The sequence below is a fragment of the Pinus tabuliformis genome, chromosome 6 (genome assembly GCF_031772625.1).
Source record: "Pinus tabuliformis cultivar Carrire ecotype Pingquan chromosome 6, CPIR1, whole genome shotgun sequence".
In the NCBI taxonomy this organism is placed as follows: domain Eukaryota; kingdom Viridiplantae; phylum Streptophyta; class Pinopsida; order Pinales; family Pinaceae; genus Pinus; species Pinus tabuliformis.
In genome coordinates, this window is record NC_142292.1 from 43,378,454 (window position 1) to 43,399,750 (window position 21,297).

The window sequence follows — 21,297 nt, forward strand, 5'->3', positions numbered from 1 at the left end:
GGCCAGTATTCTGAATTTTAACAAAGAAAGCTTTGATGACATGTGCACTATTTCCTTTTGTGGGAGTGTTTCTAAGTTAGAAGAAGGAATTTGAATTTGATTGATATCAGGAGTGACCCAAATAACATATGGTACTACTATCTATGCTCTTGTGTCATTATTTTATGTGAATCGGCATTTGTTTAATCTTGTTATCATTGGATATATGTATGTGTTTTAACAACAACCCTTGTACTTTTCACTATTGAATATCTAAGGACTGTTATTCTTTCAATCATATTTATGTCTATGATATATATGAAGGATAGTGTAATAATGCTTGCTTGATTACTTTGTTCAACTATTTGAATTTAGTAATTATCATATGAATAAATATCTTTGTTTACCAATAGAGTCATCTATATCCCTGTTTGTGAATGAAGACCATCAAAAGTTACACTAAAAGCAGAAATTTCCTAGGATAAGATAGTTGTTTATAATTTTACTTTTAGATTAAATCATTTTTCCATTATCATTAGATATTAGAGAATCAACCACTTATCCATCTTATTTACCAATCATTGGGAAACTAGTCCCATTATTTCCAAATGGAGCCACCACACCAAACGAAAAAGGAGCTGCCTTTAAGGTCCAGACCGGGTGATTATCCCCGATGTTGTTGCAGCGATTTTCGAGGCATCAACACCTACCTAATGGGAAGACACTTCAAGGTAAAAACAAATCATGATAGTCTTAAATACTATTTAGAACAAAGATTATCTTTAGAAGAGCAGCAAAAATGGGTCACAAAGATGTTGGGTTATGACTTTGTTTCCGGGAAAACTAGTGTCTGTTCAGAGCTGCTAGTCCCACTACGACAAGTAGCTATCTTAGAAACAAACAATTCAAAGTAACTTGTGTTTTCCTTTATGAGAGATATATGAGAGAGAAGCAGAGAGTACCAACCTCAGTCCTTCTCTTGGCTCCTTACTTGTTTCCTCTCCCCTTTGATGGAGCTTCGCCACTCCTTTCTCACTTGTCCCACTTCAAAGAACACCTGTAGAGTCAAAGCAAAAAAATACCATCAAAGCATAGAGATCTATAACCATAAACAATGTAGAATCAGATGTACATTAACCATACAAATGCATACACAAATACAAGATTCAGAAATATACAAGTATATGGAGGAAAACTCAAATAGCTTTATTGATAGAAGTAGTAGAAGAGAGGATTACAACCCAGCTGTCTGATCCAATTCCATCCTCCCAGCATGAAAGCCCTCTTCACCTCATGAAAAGCTAGATCACCCAACAATATAATGTCTCAAAGAGAAACCAAAGACACTTCCTTACAAATTACAAAATTCCAGCCTCTGGATCTCTAGGATGAGGGATCCATATATAGATATCTGTAGGGGAGTTAGTTAGCTTCTGGGATTTTGATTAGTGTCATTCCACTGATAGTTCTTAGTTCCACTTGGAGATTTCATGATCTCTTACTCATCCTTGGGCGAATTGAGAGAGGCAAGTGTCATATGAGCAGTTTCTAGAAGATTCTATGAGTTTCCACCTAGCAAACTGCCTCTGCCATTTGTCTGCTCTGGCTCATTGCACCCTATAGAAGGGCTTTTCATTATGCATCACACCCTTTGTATGTAGCAGGTGAGATGCATCACAACCTCAACATGGGGCAGTCTGTATGGTCCAGTTTTGACTAGTTTTGAGCAGCTTTTCAAGGAGAACTTCTAGGAAATGATGTAATCAATTGACCTTGATCCTTTAGGGTGTGAAACAAAACTTTTAGGGTTTTGAGAGCCCTTGGTTTATCAACATATATGATTTGGGTTGTAGTGCCCAAATATGTCTATAACAGTTGTCCCCTAAAGCATGAGGTCGTAAATCTTCTGATGTCAGGTGAAATGCTTTATCATGAGGATCCGAGGTTTTTTGAACTGGAAGGTGACCTGTAAGAAGATACAATACAATACATTATCTTCATAATATTTTCATGGTCTAGTTGAGGTGGGCATTCCCATGCTCAGCTTTATAAATTCATTTTCATGTACATAGGACAGACAACCATCTGTGTGGCAGACTGATGATTCTAGTAGAGCCAGCATCCCTTAGCTTAGATGATTATCTGTGCAGCTATGGAGTACATTTCATGTTTTTATTTTCCTGAATATATCACAGCCTGGATGGATGAAACGAGATCTAGGGTCTTCAAACTCGTTAAATCTTCGCTCGATGTACAAGTCGATCCATGTGAAAAGATGTTCTGGTATCAAACATGGAAAGACATCGCATGATTACCAGCCAATGATGTAAGCTGTTAACAGGCGCGAGAGGAATCACTGATAATGATAATGACCCTCAAGGTACTGCAATACAATTCATGTGGTGTGAATACATGAGTCGATGTTGAACACCACATAAAATCTTTCAGTCGAAGGCCATTGATGTAAACCTGTCGCCAGAAGTGAGAAAATTTCCATTGAGGCATGCAAGCTTCAAAGTACTGAAAGGATTGTTCCTAAGTCGACTTCTTGGATAATGAGCTGATGTCAACAAGAAGTGACCCGCCGTAGGAGGGCCTTAATGAATCCCACATATACGACACGGAACGGAGCAAATGATTTTGTGGAGGTGAAAATGATCTGATGATATAAGGCTCAGGGTGGTGGTCATGAAAAATGGAGCGCGAAGGTATTGCAGTGGCTGAGGTGTTAGCTGGGTTAGTGAATTCTCTAAGCGACTTCTTTTGAACATATCAGAGACACTGGACTGGATTGGTTGTGTTTACCCCAAAATGGATGGTACAGAGGACCAATGGTGATATGACCGGTGAATGGAATAACCCAACCCAACTCAATCATGGTGATGGAGTGAAAGTGTCATGTTCAAGAGTGACCTGCTAGCAATGAAGTTCTTCAAGTTTTCTTCCCTTTTTCCCCAGTCATTTATGACTAGTACCTCTTTATTTTTGTCAATCTTAAGGAGGACAACATATGCTTGTTCTATAATTTGCCCTCCGGGTAAACCTATCGCTATGTTTTAGTAAGTCTAGCAACAGTGAAACTTGCTCTTGTCCATATGGACAAGTTTGTCACTATTGTTTTAACGAGTTTAACGACAAAGATAACTCGGTCCTTTTCAGTTTTAGAGAGTCTGAAAAGAGACGGAAAGGAAACTCCAGTAGTCCTTTTTCATAGTATAATCCCTTAAGTCTGAAAAAGTATAAAATAATACAAAAGGGATTACTTTTCCGATCACTTTAGCGAGCCAAAAAAGACAAGTTCTTGATCTTTTTATGTAATGATCCCTCGGGTCCAAAAATATTAAAATATAGAAGAGGGATGGCACTTCCAATCACTGTAATGAGCTAGAGAGGCCAATTGCTCGGCAATATTTTCATATTTTACGAGTCTAAAAAGAGCTTAAAGGAGACTCGTTTTTTAGGAACGAGTGATGTTTTTGGATAGCAACTGGTTCTAGGTAAGTTTGGAACTTTTCAATCATGGCAGTGTAAAGAAGGTGGCGAATAGAATCACTTGTCACAGTTGTTCCTCAAAAGGGTAAACAATCAAGTGGAGGTGTATGATCGGCTAAAAAGGTGGAGGTGATGGTGAGAACACGACCAAGGTTCAAAAGCTGATAGCAATGCTATCACAAAGGTTATTTACTGAAGGTGGGTTCAATTTTTAATGAGCTTTAACTGTGGTGGAACATATGCTCATTGCTAGGTTTATTTTTAACGAGCTTGAATTTCGCGGAAACATTCTTGTACCAGTCGTATATTAAGGATTTCTCTCATTAGTAGGTTCGTTTTTTTGGGAGATTGCCCCATGCGAAACTTTGCTCTGACCCTTTTGCATGCGAGCTAGGAATGACCAACTACTGTCCTAAGGGTTAATGAACTACTAAGGTTAGGTATGATAGTTTCTCGCTGGGAAACATTTCCTTTACTTTGTCATCGACGCTGGTCCCAAAAAAGGTGAATGGTGGATCAGACCAATCACCTAACTTAAGCAGCTAAAGTCAGTAAAAAACTACGGGGCTAGAGTTACGCTGGTCGCTTTTCACTTGCGTAGAAAAAGTTTGCATGCCCCTAGGTATAAAGAAAAATAGAGTTTCCAAGTTACCATACGGAAGTTCTTGCATTAAAGAAAGGTTGTTCCTCCCACGTTGTAGACGAAACACTTCCTTGGCTCTGTCCATCGAAATAGACAAAGGTGAAAGGTGTGGATCCATTACTAATCACATAACCTTCGACAAGGAAATCTTTTTCCGGACTGATCCCATTTTCCTAAATGGACGGGTGTGTCAGACTGGTCATATATCCTACGAGGAAACATATCTTATATCTGGGGTTTTCTTGCCAAAGCAGACTAGGGCGCATGCCCCCTTGGTTTAATCACATTCACCGAATCACTCGCGATCATCAAGTGGACGAACTGGAGGTTGATGAGACATTCCTTGTGCAAAAAGACCATTTAGGGATGGCATTTGACTAGTAGCTGTGTTTGAACTGGGGAATGAAAGTTGGTAAATGAGCTCGACCATTCTGCCTTCATACGGGAAACACATCACCCGAAAGAGTGAGGAAACAATAGCTTCCATGTTGTAAATGTAGTCATGCCCAAGGAGTAGATTGTAATCTAGAGGCCCTTGGACTACCATCACGTTCAGATGAATTGTTTTCCTTCTCAAAGTTATAGGAAAATTTGGAAGGATCCCTAACGGTCGACTGGTTCCTTTATTGAAGCTTGACAGATTTCGAATCTCAAGCAGAAGCAATGGCAAACCAAGTTCTTTCCAAGCAGTTGAGGAAAGGATATTCACAGAAGCCCCTTCATCTATGATAGTACTAGCCATGATCATTTTGTAAGCTTTTACTATGATTCGGAATGGTACATTAGATGGTAGGCGGGTTCTCACTAGTAGATTCCAATCAAAGGAAACAACTAGATTACTTGGAGGAGGGACCGAATAAATGGCCAGATGAATCTCTTGAACTGAGGAACTTCCCTCCTGTGGTAGAGGAACAGGTAGATTGCCCCCATGTTCATCGGACTCTGTGTTAACAAAAAGAATTTGAATGATGTCATTCTAATTCTCTTTGGAGACTGTATCATTTGAAGGTGGACCTTTTGAAGACAAAACTGGTTCGACTGCCATATTGACCTATTGACTATGGTTTGGTGTGGACTCAGAGGGTTTATCTTCAATGGTAGGCATTTTGACCGACAAGAGAGGTGTGCCAGTCAGATTTTCAACTAGTGGTGGACTTGGCAAGAGTTTCTTGTATCCAGGAGGAAGTCGCTGTGGTGAAGTAGGACGGTTATCCAAAACTCTTTTAGCTTCGTCCAGGAAAGGGAAACGGTGGAGAGCATGATCACCTTCATGCAACCTACAAGGAAACTTAGTTCTTCCTTTTTGCTTATTGACTTCATCTTCACTAGTTGACGGCGTACCCTCAACATGATCGACAGAGGTTGAAGACACCAGATTGTGCAATTGGGGAGACCAGTCTCTCAAGATCTGCAGGATGTAGGGACAATCTCGATGATAGTGGTCTTCTTTGCAAATGACACATGGAGATTTGGGTTTCGATGGTGCAGTGTGTGGATTTTCGCCAGACAATGCATGGTTGCCCCCTTTCATCGTTGGCTTCTTCTTCTTCTCAGTTACATGGATTTTAGTGTTACTAGTTTCACCAAGTGAAGAAGAAGAAGGAGAGGGAGAAACAAACGAAGTGGAAGGTGGGGGAGCAACTTTAGTATCATCTGGTTGTTGATTTGATTGCTGAGGAATTATGGTGTTTTGAACGACAGAGGTCGAGAATAGCCATATTGGCAGGCCAATTGTGAGTCCTGGAAGGGACAATGTAGCCATGTGTGGAGCACCAATATCTCCCCAAGAGGAGAAAGGACTAGGATTCCCCCCAAGGGGAAATCCTTGATTGGTGGACTCCATTTTCTCAACCTAAGACCAACGAGGGAACAATGATGTTATTTCGAATAAAACAAATTTTATGACGCTTTGACACAACTTTCTTTTTCAATTTTTAAGAATCGAGAAAAAGCTAATGATGACTCTAATCGCCTTTGATTTTTACTGAGCCTGAAGTGACAAGTGCTCAGATGGCCCTTTTTTTGAAGGAGTTTGAAAAGGAATGAAAGTGACTACTCTGGAAATTTAGACAAAGGGATTACCAAGCCAATCACAAAACTGTAATATACACATCAGTGGTAAATTATAGAGAAATTACCAAGGACTTTATGTATGGAAGACTTTACGAAACTCTTTTTCTTAATTGAAAACAACGGTTGCGACACTTTTGAATCAAAAGACGATAGTTCGATTAAGCTACTGTTTGCAAAGGAGGATTGTAAATGATGAAAAATACATTAAAAAAAACATTCACAATTCCTTATCAATGGAGGCTGAATAATGTGAAGGAAGAAGGTTTCAACAGTGGATATACTGATCATAGACAGTAAAACTACTGAATAAAGCTAAAAACAATGAAGAAAAAACCAAAATCTAGTGGCAGAAATAGTCTCATTCAATCATCGCACGTGTCCTTAAGGAAAACAAGGATGCATCTCACCTGTAGCACACAGGAGGTGCGATGCATCCAAAATTCCAATGAGAGATAATGTGATGGTCTAGGGATGAGACTGAGCTTGGTTTTCACCCACAGTTTGCAGCTAAGTTCAGGGATTTAGGCCGAGCTTATGATAGACAGTAAACACAAAGTATAGGGGCTGATCTAATGAGGTTATTGAGCTATCGCTAGAGCACTTAGGATGTTTGCAAGTCAGATGTTCAGTTCATAAACCAACCTGGAGATTAACTAAAGCAGCGTTGATCTACTTTGCAGTTGCATAGCAAAAGCAGTTCGAAGGCTAGCTGGCTTAACTTCAAGCTTCGTCTATAGTTTATAAAGCAAACAACAATAAAAAAACAAACAAACTATTCATTCCCCAGTGGAGTCACCATTTTGTTTCGGGGAAAACTAGTGTCCATTCAGAGCTACTAGTCCCACTAAGATGGGTGGCTATCTTAGAAACAAATAATTCAAAGTAACTTGTGTTTTCCTTTATGAGAGATAGATGAGAGAGAAGCAGAGAGTACCAACCTCAGTCCTTCGCTTGGCTCCTTACTTGTTTCCTCTCTCCTTTGATAGAGCTTTTCCACTACTTTCTCACTTGTCCCGCTTCAAAGAACAGTTGTAGAGTCAAAGCAGCAAAATACCATCAAAGCATAGAGATCTATAACCATAAACAATGTAGAATCAGATGTACATTAACCATACAAATGCATACACAAATACAAGATTCAGAAATATACAAGTATATGGAGGAAAAATCAAATATCTTTATTGATAGAAGTAGTAGAAGAGAGGCTTACAACCCAGCTGTCTGATCTAGCACCATCCTCCTAGCATGAAAGCCCTCTTCACCTCATGAAAAGCTAGATCACCCAACAAGACAATGTCTCAAAGAGAAACCTATTGGGCCATTAATATGCCATTATTATTATCACTTTTGAATGCTTATTCCACCCATTTCTACCATTCTTCATCACGTCAGTTATCATAATTTATCATATAATTCCATCTTATAATGATTTATGCTCTTAAGGAAAAATATTATTTATTCTCCTTTATTTTTAATAAATTGATGATTATGCATGATTTTATCAATGATAGTTTTATAATATATTTTGTAACATTACTCACCATTTTAGCCTCCAAGATATTTGCAAGATTATAGATTTGATCTCCAAATCATCATCAAATATTCCAACTTAGAAATTCTCTAGAATAAGAAGTGACAGTTTTGCGGTTGAGATTCTGGGCAAATGAAGAAGAATATAGAAAATCCGGAACATGGGTCTTGCCCAGAATGAACCAAATTAACTTTAGCTAAGGATTGATTGCCCAAATTTGGCTTGTATTGAGAGAAATGCAGGATTTTTTGAGCATGATTTTCTCATATTTGTTGTTGCGACCATCCTCCAAATCTCACCTGCAAAGCTAAATTCGCCTTGCTCTTGTTGAAAGATGGATGGAAATATATTTTCCTGTTGATCAATTGGTTAAAAACAATCCAATATTGTTATGAGAGGACATATTTACTATTTGATTTCTCCTCTTTGTGATTATAAAAGGAGAGCATGCATTATGTATTGGGAGGATGGTTGAGAGATGGAGAGATTTCTTGTTGTAATTATACAATTCCTCATCGACTCTCATTGATTAAATAGAGATCGACTGTTTGTAAACGCTATTATACATGATTAATACAAGAACGTGTTGCCGTTTAACTTCTTAGTTCTGCAATAGCTTAGCGGCGTTTCACCGGTGGTTGAGGGTCCGACCCTGGTGGATCGATCTGCTGTTTGTATCTCTACCTTTTCATTATTGTTGTGAGATAGTTCATATTTGCTTTTATTACAGTTTGCAAGTTAATCGGTTAGTTGTTTAATTGCTTTGATATCAGTGTGTTATATTAACAAATCGCGTTGTTGTTCTTTTATTATTTAACAAGAATCTCAACATTGTATAATTTATCTTGTTAATGCAATAGAGCTTCATTGTTATATTTCAATTATGGTTCCATTCTACTTCTTGTTCCGTTTGATTGATATTCATTACAGATTGTTGTTCAATAGGATTGGTTATTCGATTCCATTAATTAGAGTTTGATGTTCAGATTTATTAAATAGGATTCGTTGTTTAATTCCTTTAATTACAATCTGTTGTCCATTTCTGTTGATTAATTGCAAAGAGTTTGCTTTTAAAGAGTTTTCCTAGTTTACTTTCAATAGCAGCTTTAGTTCAATTTCTATTTCCTTTTAATTGCTTTAAAGCAGGAATGTCAACTGTAGAGAACATTGGTTATTGCTTTCTCATTCCCAGATTGATTGTCTTGTTCCAGTTTGATTTCAATTGCATCAATCTCCAGAGGAATGAGTTATTGCTACTGTATCCTCGATTGATGGTTGTTTGAGTGAATGATTTAGCTGTAGAGAATTTGAGTTTCTTTCCATTACAATTAGATTTTGTTTCCAACATTCATTTACTTTTTCATTTAAAGCACTATACTGCAAAACATTACTCTTGAGTAAATAGCTACCTCAGACTGAGTACACTCTTGAAATAAAAAATCGTCCTTGGGTTGACAATTAATGTGAAGACAATTAGGAATTAAAAAGACACCTTTTATCGCTCAACATTTTGGTGTCGTTGCCGGGGAGAGTGTAGCCATTTCTAAAGAGTAGTGTGCATCTGATGAGTGCCTGTTAGGAAAGAATTGGGTATTTAAAAATGAAGGTAAGAACTTGCGTACGGATCATGTAAAAGCCCTGCTCCCCCTCCCGCTTTCCAACAGGATTATTAAAGAACTTAGGGTAGAAATAAATCACTAATCGATTGACAGGAACATTTGAAGAAGGAGCCTCAAAGAAACACATGAAGAACATCTTCTATTATGGTAAGAAATGGCTCACATTTCTACTTTTGAATTCCCTATCAAAGATCTAGGAGGAGTGACACAAATGTACATAATTCCTCCATCTTCTCTACCAAATTTTCATGGCTCGACAAATGAAGACCCATATACATTCTTATTTGAGTTCGAAATACTTTGTAGAGGATATGATTATTGTACTAATGATCAAAAGTTGAAAGTGTTTCCTCTTACTCTAAAAGGAGCAGCTCTCCGCTGGTTCATGAGCCTAGGTGGGAACTGCATCCAAACATGTGAGGACATGAAGAACATATTCTTGAAGAAGTACCAAGACTATTGCAAGGCCGATGAAGATATTTTCAATATGATACAAGGGGAAGATGAAAGCTTGGAGGACTATGTAGAGTGAATTCATTACAACCTTCAAAAATCAAAGCATAAGTATTTGGAAAAAGAGATCTTAAAAACACTCCTTCTTAAAGGAATCAAAGATGAATTTTTAGAACTCTTAAATCTAATAGGAAAAGGTGATGTTTTTCAGTTGTGATCTGATGATGTTTGTGAATTGTGAATAAGGTACTCAAGAGGAATCTCCAAGGCTGGTAAGAATTCTAGAGATGTGTATTCTTTCTTTTCCAAATCTGCTACAAGAATAGGAGACATAAGAGCTAAAATCAATGACTTATTTGAACATTTTAAAATTGATTTTATTAGCTCTCTAAGTTCAAAATTGGATGCTTTGTAGGTTCAAAAAAATCAAAAATTTGATGAAGTGTTTTTCCCTCATGACCAAAAGGAGCATCCCATAGATAATTGTTCTTCCTAATCTAATATGGAAGTAGCATATCAAAGAGATGAGGGAGCTGCAACAAGGTCAAAAACATAGAAATCATGGGCTACAGGTATGGTTCAAAACACTTCCTCTCCATTTTCTTACTTGCATAATCCATTATGGAATACTAATGTGTTAGGGCAACCATGTCGGTATAACCACCACCAAACTTGTCCTACAAGTTTGGCATGGTTCATCTTATGATTGCATGACTACTCTCCCTCATCTTGTAGCACAAGCACATTCTCCATATTATTCAACAGCTCTTCCACAACATCTTTCTTGCATATCAAAATCATCCACTCAACCCAATCAACTACATCATCAAAATGCTTCATTCCGTACACAATTTCCTGCTCAACCCATTCCACACCCTCACCACAATAAACCAGTACAATTTGCTTACAGTGTTGAACTGCAAAATTTACCCACCCTTCCCACCGATTCTATCTCACATGCGCCATTAGAGAAAACTCACAATGAGATTCAGAATGTTTCAAATTAAAAAATTATAGAAGCTATGAAAAAAAATGAGGTTTCTTTTAGTATACATCAACAAGTCATTTTAAAAGCTCAAGAACTTCATGATATGATGGCTATGGCAAATCAAGAAAGTAAAGGATATATTGAAGATTGGTTTCACTCCATCATTTGTTTGCATCATCACTCCATACTTCAACAATTTTTGACACCATCTTTTCAAGGGAAGTTAGCTTCTCATACCCTAATATTCATTAACATGCATATTTCAAATTTGGGTATGTACATATTTGAAGCCGTATTTTGAGAATGGTTCCATTGGAAGTACTCCTATACGTAATCATATTCATTTTTTAATCAAAGTAGGTTAGTGTAAAAAATAAAGACATAAATAAATACATTTTTTTTTAATGTAAAACTAGTTTTTTTTGTTGCAACATACTATGGAAATAAACATCGGTGATAATTCTTTTTTTAATTCCTTTGTGTATGTAGATGAATTATAATGGAAATAATAGTTCTACAAACACTTATATTCACTTTTATCACCAATTTTAAAAAATGCTTGAATATCATAGTTTTTTTTTGCTTGTGCGCTTGCTGAAAATTTTTGAAAACACAGTCGGGAAAGTCATGTTTGAGGGACCAAAAGGGAAAATTTAAAAAAAAAATGTTTCTATCCTAATTAGCACTTGTTGTCTACTTTCCAACCCAATTTGAATCACTCAATTTAGATTTGAAACGAAAGATTTAGAACTAAAACATTGACAGGGTGTCTAGCGGACAGCTCAGGAACAGAGTTGGGACAGTCCGTGGTTCGAGGCCTAAATGACCATATTTTTAAAACATGTTTCTATGGTAGATTCCCCTATGAATCTAGCTTACAAGGCAATTTTAATCACTCATTTTCGATATCGTATGAGGAAGTTATGATCAAAATACTGACTGTCTATCATAAATCAACACTCTTAAAACTCTGTCTTTCCGTCTGTTCCTTAGAATATTTTACCTATCAATTATTCTTATCTTCAAAACCTGTTCCTATTGGAGATAAATAAATGAATCTACTTTCATTTACAATTTGAATCATTTGAATCTGACATCAAACGAAAATTTTATGCTTAAAATATCCACTGTTGTTCTAAGCGGGGTAATCGAAAATGACTCTATTATGCAGGTTGTTCTAAGTAAAATTGACATATCATATCATTTAATTTTTAAAACATGTGTCTATTGGAGATATACCTTTGAATTATCTCTCATTTGGCTTTGGAATCACTCAATTTGGACGAAAATCAAAGAAGTTGTGATTTAAACACTGCTGGTTAGTATAGTCGGCCACTGCTCTCCCGTAGGTGACAAATAAATTTTACTTTGTTATTTTCTCAATGGATTTGTTATATAGAGTAACTACTTGTTGTTTTTTTGCATAATTCTTGGATTAGGGGAGCCCGATCACCTCTCCTTCTCCATGATTTAATGTTTTATTGCAGGTAGACACTCGTTTTTTCAGGTCCTAGGAGAAAAAGAAGGTCAATTTATGGACGAGTGATTCTTGAAAGAAATTTTAATGGAACAAGGGAATTTTATCTAACTCATTCCCAACGGATTCATCATAAAATAAATGATGAATTGATTTCCATTTGAAGATTCATGTCTTGTCACTGCTGCCAAAACATTTTTCAAAGAGATCATTTTTTACATAATATCATAGTTGTTGTAACGTAATTTATTTATTTACATACTGCTTTTAAATAAAATGTTGTTTCTTTTCTGATTTCTCTTATATTTTGTGTTTCGGGTTTTGCTTCCTTCAAATTGTAACCCATCCTCAGCATCAATGTCGTGAACAACTAATTCGTTTTTTGCGTGCTTGCATTTTATGATTGTGCATTTTGCTGTTCTTTTCCAAAGGAACAACACTTCCACATTTTGTTATACTTCCGCATTTTGCTGTTCCTTTTCAAAGGAACAACACTTCCACATTTTGTTGTTTCTTTCCAAAGGAACAACACTTTCACATTTTTGTTATTCCTTTCCGAAGGAACAACACTTCTGCACTTTCACATTTTTGTTGCTCCTTTCCGAAGGAACAACACTTTCACATTTTCGCTGTTCCTTTTCAGAGAAATAACATTTTCGCATTTTTTGTTGTTCTTCTTAGGGAACAACACTTTTTCACGTGCATTTTTTTGTCGTTCCCTACAGGGAACAACACCTTTTTGTGTGTATTTTTGCTTTTTGGTATACATTTTCTTTACTGTTCCCTACAAGGAACAACACTTTTTTTTAGTGTTTTTGTTGTTCCTTTAAAGGAGCAACACTTTGTGAGTATTTTCGAGAACAATCTTTCCTTTCTCTTGTGGAATTATTCCTAGTTTATCTCAACCACATTTTACTGATTCCCTTTCATGGCATGAAGTACACTACTTTTATGAGGACAAGAATTATGGTTTCTATTGAAATGAGTTAATATCATTCACGTTATGATCTTTAACAGGACAACTCTTTGATGATAGATTCTTTTCAAAAGGGACACAATTATTTATATACTACTTTGCTGCATCATTTTCTGTTGTACATGATACTGATTGATCATCTTAATACTAGGCTGGTTCCACCCTTCCTGGTTATAATCTTCTTTGTCTGTAATAAATGAGATTATGGGTATATTTTTTCTATTGACATGTTCAACTTCTTCCACCATCCCTACTCTTAAGGAGTACTGAGCCTCCCTCTTTTTATCATAAAAATGTGTAATAACAACAAAATTTTGTTTGCAGATTGAGGATAGGGGGTCTCATTACGAGCCAGCCTACCATATTCATGAGGCTGTAACAAAGTGACATTCCCATTATGGCTACCACACCAGGGTTATGATCCATTGGATAGCAAAATTATCCTTGGAACAGGAGGTCTCATCACAAGCTGCCTAATCACTTTTGCTACATCCCAGTGAATGGCAGTGTGGTTATCTAGTTACCACGCCAACACACTAATCTCTTCCGTAGAAGATCACTGAAACTCTCCATTTTTAAATTGAAAATCCTAGCTCATACGGGTTAAAAAGCAACCCTGCCAAGGCTATGGACGCCTGCTGGCAGCAGAGACTCTGCTTATGGTATTGAAGTTATTTCTTATCGTCAATTATTACTATAATACCATTTTTCTTATTCTTTATTTTTATCAGAGAAGTTATTTCCTTACTTTTTTTCCCTATTTTGAACCTTTATGCATGAGAAATTGTTTTCAGATCAATCGCATCATTTTCAGCTAGAATACCGTCAGCAAAGCATCTTTTTGGCATATTGCTGTCATTTTTTCTTTTTTCGCATAACTTATCATCAATCCAAAGCGTCGTATCTCTCATTCATAACTATCTTTACACACTCTGCTCTCATTATAACTATAACTCTCGCCGTCCTATCATTGATATGTGTACTCTGCTTCATTTACTGTTGTATTGTTCATTCCCTTGCCTCTCCGTCAGCACAACACCTTTCATATGCTTTATGGTCATGGGATCCCTGTATGCATTATGGGATAACACGTGATATGACTACTGCACTCTGCCATAACTTGTTGATTTGACAAAGTATTAGTATTGCATGTATACAAAAGTTTTTCTGATTGTAATTTTTGTATGCATCTTATCTGTTGTTATTTAAAACTAACATTGTGGATTCAATAACATTGTATGCACAAATAGTGATTTGTTTACATGAGAACAACAAGTATGGGGGGGAACTCTATTCGTAGCATGACAACACTATTACAACTAACAGAAGAGGCTCGAGCAACTCACAAACACGAACAATTGTTCAGACAACCTTTTGCCTGGATTCCACCTTTTGCATCACTTTCAACACCAACTCTGCCTACATCAGCTTCAACAAATGATAGTCCATACATGTCATTCTACATTTTTTTTCGGAGGTAAAACTTGAGGTAAAATAGCATAATTTTCTAATTTATTATGAATTTAGGAGAATTTCATGAAAATCCATTTTGAGCATTATTTATCATCTTTCATTCCACATCTTTACCACTTCCCATTTTTCAGCGGCATATCATCTTTCAATTTAAGGGAGTGTTGCTTTCATTCATTTTTTTCTTATGACCATGTCATTAATATTCTTTATCATCTATTGATATTCGTATTCATTCTCAACACCTCCCTTATTCCATGTAGTTTTACACCAAGCATAGAATTCAACAGATGGTAGCAACCACCTTTATTTGTTTTCTAGCATTGCATGAGGGCATGCTAATTCTTCAGAGAAAATGGAGGAATTGCCACGCATGATGGATGTTTTCTACTTTCTTTCTCATTTAAGGCATACAATTTCATTTTTACACAGTGCAGAAATTGATTTCCACATATTTTTAAAACTATGAACTCAATTTTTGTGATCTCTGGAAAACACAGACGTATATTAAAATACACAAACCCAGATAGTTTCAAGTTAGATTAGTTCGTAAAATTTCGGAAATCATGCACTCTCACCTACAACCATTTTTCTTATATCTCATAATCTATGCATCAAAACGATCTGATTTTTGGATCATAGAAGCATTAATATAGTTGAAATCTACTTGCAAAATTTCAACAAATTTTGCTTTGTAGATTGTGAGAAAATGGTTAATGAAGTTTGTTGTTATTTATATCATATTTTGCTACAACTTCATATGCACATAACTTGAACATCAATGTAAAAATCGTTATGCCTTCATCAAGATTGTTAAAATAGAATATTCATTAATTAAGGAAGAATTCATTTGTTCTATCCATTTCATGAGCTGGGATCAACAAATTTTTTATTGCTTGGTTAACACATGGGTTTTGTCTTTGGGTTGCAAGAGGACATGCAATATATTCAGTTTTCTGTTGCATGAGGACATGCAATATATTCAGTGGGGTTGTGTTGAGCCATTAATATGTTATTATTATTATCACTTTTGAATGCCTATTTCATCCATTTCTACTCTTCTTTATCATGTCATTTATCATAATTTATCATATAATTCCATTTTATAATTATTTATGCTCTTATGGACAAATATTATTTCTTCTCCTTTATTTTTAATAAATTGATGATTATGCATGTTTTTACCAATGATAGTTTATTAATAAATTTGTTCACCATTTTAGCTTCCAAGATATTTTCTAGATTGAAGATTTGATCATTAAATGTGCCAACTCAAAAATTCACTGGAATAAGAAGTGACGCTTTTGTATTGAACATTTTGGACAAATGGAGAAGAATCTGAAAAATCTGAAACATGGGTTTTGTCTAGAATAGACCAAATTAGTTTTGCAACAACCAATTTTGCCAAATTCAGCCCGTACTAAGAGAAACGAAAGGTTCTCTGAAGACATTTTTCTGAGATTCACTGCGTGGCCGTTTTCCAAATTATGTCAGTTGCAATGCCAAATTCGACCTGTTCCTGTTGAAATCTGATGGACAAATATCTTAGAGATGATCTTGTTTATCAATTTGTTGAGAACAATCCAATTTTGTAATGAGAAATCATGTTGTAATCATCTCTGTTGTAACTGCTCTCTGCTCTCTCTCTATTTAAATGAAAACAAAGATAAGAGAAGGGGATTCAGAATTAGAGATTCAAGAATGATGATGGATTATTCATGATGGAATAAGATAAGATAGGAGGAAAGATGGATTGTTGCATTACCATTGTAATTCCCAAGGCTTTTGTTGTTGTAATGATTTCACACTTTGATGATTAATAAGTAAAAGGGTCGCTGCTCATTCGCCTTATCTGAAGTAGCCCAGCAACATCTGCTGGTGGCTAAGGCCCAGCCTCTGGTGGATTAAGCTGCTGCTTTGTATTATATCTTTATGATTTCTGCCATGTGATGGTTTGATTTCCTTTTCATTTCAGTAATCTTTTTTTTATGAAAATTTCACAGAATTGCTCTGTTATATTGAAATCATAATTGGATTGTGTTAGTGACAAAATGATTGATTATAACTTGAAATGTCCTGTTGTTCATTCTAATCTAATATTGCGTTGTCTAATTAATACTATGGTTCATTTAATTGCTACTCATTTATAATTGCAATTTCTGCTCAATTAAGTTACTTTTCAATTATAACTGTGATTGTTGTTGCTTTAATACCTGCGATTCATGTTCATGCTGCTAGATTAAGATTGTTGATTCAGTTACATTTGCAGTTGCTGTGTATTTCCATTTAATTAGCTTTGCTATTCAGTTTTTCAATAGACTTAGTCGTTGTTCTTTTCTATAAGGATTTGATTTCATATTTTAATTGATATTGTACCAAGTGTGTTTTAGTAAGCATTTTCAATCGAATTGTTGTTATTTGATTTAATGTGGAGTGTAAGATCAACAACTGTAAAGGACATTGGCTATCGCTGCCTAAGTTCTTAGATTGTGTATCCTGCCTATGATTAATTTTCATTTGCATCAGTTTATAGGGGAGAGAGTTATCATTACTTAGCCCTCGACTGATGGTTGTCTGAGTGAATAATTTAGTTCAGAACATTTCAGTTTCTTGTTGTTTCGATTAGATTTTGTTTCTAGCATTCATTTATCTTTGCATTTTAAAGCACTATATTGCAAAACATTACTCTTAAGTAAATAGCCGCCTCAGGCTGAGTACACTCTTGAAATAAAAAACCGTCCCTGGGTTAACAATTAATGTGAAGATAATTAGGAGTTAAAAATACACCTTTTATCGCTCAACATTTTGGCATTCATATATTATAAATTTACTTACAATATTTCAACAAAATCTGTTTTGTAGTTTTTGAGAAAATGGTTAATGAAGTTTGTTGTCACTTATATCATATTTTGTTGCAACTTCATATACACATAACTTGAACATCAATGTAAAAATTGTTACGCCTTCATCAAGATTGCTAAAATTGAATATTCATTAATTAAGGAAGAATTCATTTGTTCTATCCATTTCATGAGCTCGGATGAACAAATTTTTTTTTTTCTTGGTTAACACATGGGTTTTGTCTTTAGGTTGCATCAAGACATGCAATAGATTCAGTTTTTTGTTGCATGAGGACATGCAATATATTCAGTGTGGGGGTGTGTTGGGCCATTAATATGCCATTATTATTATCACTTTTGAACGCTTATTCCACCCATTTCTACCATTCTTCATCACGTCATTTATCATAATTTATCATATAATTCCATCTTATAATGATTTATGCTCTTATGGAAAAATATTATTTGTTCTCCTTTATTTTTAATAAATTGATGATTATGCATGATTTTATCAGTGATAGTTTATTAATATATTTTGTAACATCACTCACCATTTTAGCCTCCAAGATATTTTCCAGATTATATATTTGATCTCCCAATCATCATCAAATATTCAAGCTGAGAAATTCGTTGGAATAAGAAGGGACAATTTTGTGGTTGAGATTCTGGGCAAATGAAGAAGAATCGGGAAAATCCGGAACATGAGTTTTGTCCAGAACGGACCAAATTAACTTTAGTAAAAATGGTTTGCCAAAATTCGGCTTGTATTGAGAGAAATGCATGATTATTTGAGCACAATTTTCTCAGATTTGTTGTTGCGGCCGTCCTCCAAATCTCAGCTGCAAAGCCAAATTCGCCTTGCTCTTGTTGAAAGATGGATGGAAATATATTTTCTTGTTGATCAATTGGTTAGAAACAATCCAATATTGTTATGAGAGATCATATTTACTATTTGATTTCTCCTCTTTATTATTATAAAAGGAGAGCATGTATTATGTATTAGGAGGATGGCTGAGAGATGGAGAGATTTCTTGTTGTAATTATACAATTCCTCATCGACTCTCGTTGATTAAGCAGAGATCGACTGTTTGTAAACGTTGTTATGCATGATTAATACAAAAACGTGTTGTCGTTTAACTTCTTAGTTCTACAATAGCTCAACGACATTTCACCGGTGGTTGTGGGCCTGTTGTGGCCAGCAACACCCCCCTAGTTCATTTAAGTATCAACCAAGATACTAAATGAATGGGGACCCTAAGTTAATTTCTAGGAAAACCAAGAGTTTCTTTTTGAGGTTACAATCATATGCTTAGGAAAAACCTCTTGGATATTTTAAGCCTAAGTTTATGATGAGAAGAAAATCTTTAAAGCCGCGTTGCAAAAGGATAGGAAATATCTTCATTTCTCTTTAAAAAATCGATGTGTCCACGACCCTCGTGTTAACAATAAAATTGCATCGCAACAAAGTAGTGCCCATAAAGAAAAACTTAAAGATTCACAGATCTGCGATAACGTCGATCGCTAGATCGCATATCGCAGAAATGAGCCAACAGATTTGACAAACATCAACATCCTTGCGATTTGCGATGATGCGATCAATGATCACGCAACATGCGAGGTTACGTCAGCAAATCATAAATCACTCCAGTACGAATCCTTCGGGCACGTCGTTCAAAGAAAAGCCACTTACCATAATCTGACCCGAAATCATGCGCTTTTAATAATAGTAAATGAATTAGTTGTCAGTTATTAAATGGGTTAAAGACGCGTGCCTTGCTAGAGATTTACTTCACGTAAGGTGGCATGTTTGATTGATCTGTTGCATTTAAAACTCTCCCATCACCTTTCTGGATCAGTCATTTCCATTTCACTCGTAATCTGCAGGAACAAAGAGCTAAGACGACTCAGACAGAAACGAAAAGAGAAATCGGAAAGAAAAATAAAGCTCAAGGCTCTGAATCAAGGGAGAAGACTAAGGAGATGGCGCCCCTATACACAGACACAGCCTGTAACAGAGACGTAGGGATATCAACATGGGAAGCCATCTACAGGCTGCTAGAAGAGGAAAAACCTAGAATAATGAAGGTTGTTGCTGTCGCAGGTGCACCACGTTCTTCTGAGGCGTCCTTAGAGGACCTAGCATGTTCATTCCTTCACAGAATAGCGACAAGACCCAAAATTCTACCATATACAGACATGATCAAGTGGATACTGGATGATGCAGACTTGAACAACAGACAATTCAAAGTTCATGGACATGGGCTCGTCGGATCGTTTGCTGCGCAAGATTTGAAGCTTATGTATCATCTTCCAGAACACCAAGCAACCTATAACGCACAATTTGTTAAGAAGTTCGCGACGGAGAATCCAGATCTATCAAACACCACTAAAGAATGGTCTAGAAGAGACGAGCCGCTAAAAAAGGATAAAAACGATATGTACAGCACTGATTCCCTCACCTCTCCATATTGTTTTGCTGCGGCCATGCTCTGTAGGTTATTTAGGATGCCGGATATCAACAAGTTTTCATCTGAATGGCTACCATTAATTGATGCTGCCACTAACGCCGACATCATGGATTGGGCCAAAATCCTTTCTAATACTCTATACACGGTTGTTTTCAATTACCGGTCTAAAAGATCCTTGTATCAAAGGGTCTATCCTCCTTTTTATCTGTCTGCATATATTATGGATTCTGTTTGTCTTGTATCTGAATTCCCTACTATGGGTTGGAAATGGACTACCAAAGACCCATTGCCCATCCATGTTTATCATAAGGTATTATGGGATTCCCAGTTTGCCCCTCACTTTTACCAGATTTGCCATGGGCTTATTTTGCCCCTATATAGAATGATGTATGATAAAGACCCCCCAAGGTGCTCTCCCGAGGCCCAAATTGGCATCATCCCCATCGCGAGATGGTTAGGGGAAGAATGGTTTACTTACATTAGAGTTTTTGGAAGCACTATACCTCCACATGTCCTACCCCTATATGTCCCTGATAAACTTTTGGCTCGGGAAATCACTTATCAAACCTGTTCCGAAGGCGGCCTGACCAAAGACCTAAAGGACAATAAGAAGGCCATATGGCCTCAATTTCCCGTAACTTGTGGGGCCTTCTCTTTGTTCGATGTAGGACACGCTTTTGGCGAAGTGGAGAACGTGACGTGTCTTCAATTATTTAAATTCCTAGCGAGGCCATTCGACCCAAATGATGTGGCCCAAGAATTCACAACGAATGTCAAGATAAGAGTGTTCTTTGGAAAGAAAGATTTGTTTGATGATCTGTTTCAGAATAAGAGTTCACTCCAAGAAATTTTGCGGGAAGCTCAGTCAAGGTTGTCTCCAGGTGACCTCCAAAAATTCACGTTATACAGAGAAAGAAGGCTGGCTAGTATTCCGCTAGAGAAGCTGGGACTGCCTGCTAGAGAACCAACTCCAAGCATCAGCCTCAGTGAAAACTCTAGCACTTCCAAATCCAAGTCCAACACCGTGCAAGAAGTATCTGAGCATCCTGAAGAGTCTGTTTACGACCAGGGAAAAAACAAAGAAACAACCAAAGATACAGCTCAGTCAAGTGCAATGTCTCAACAGCAAGTTATCGCCTCCCCACCAATAAATCTCCCCCCTCCTGTCATCGAAGCACCACTTGTCACAACAAAGCTAGATAAAGAGTGGGAAACCTTCAATGAATTGATCAATCTTGAAGGGAAATCCCTGAAAACACCTATGAATAATACACAGGTGGTGCAAGAA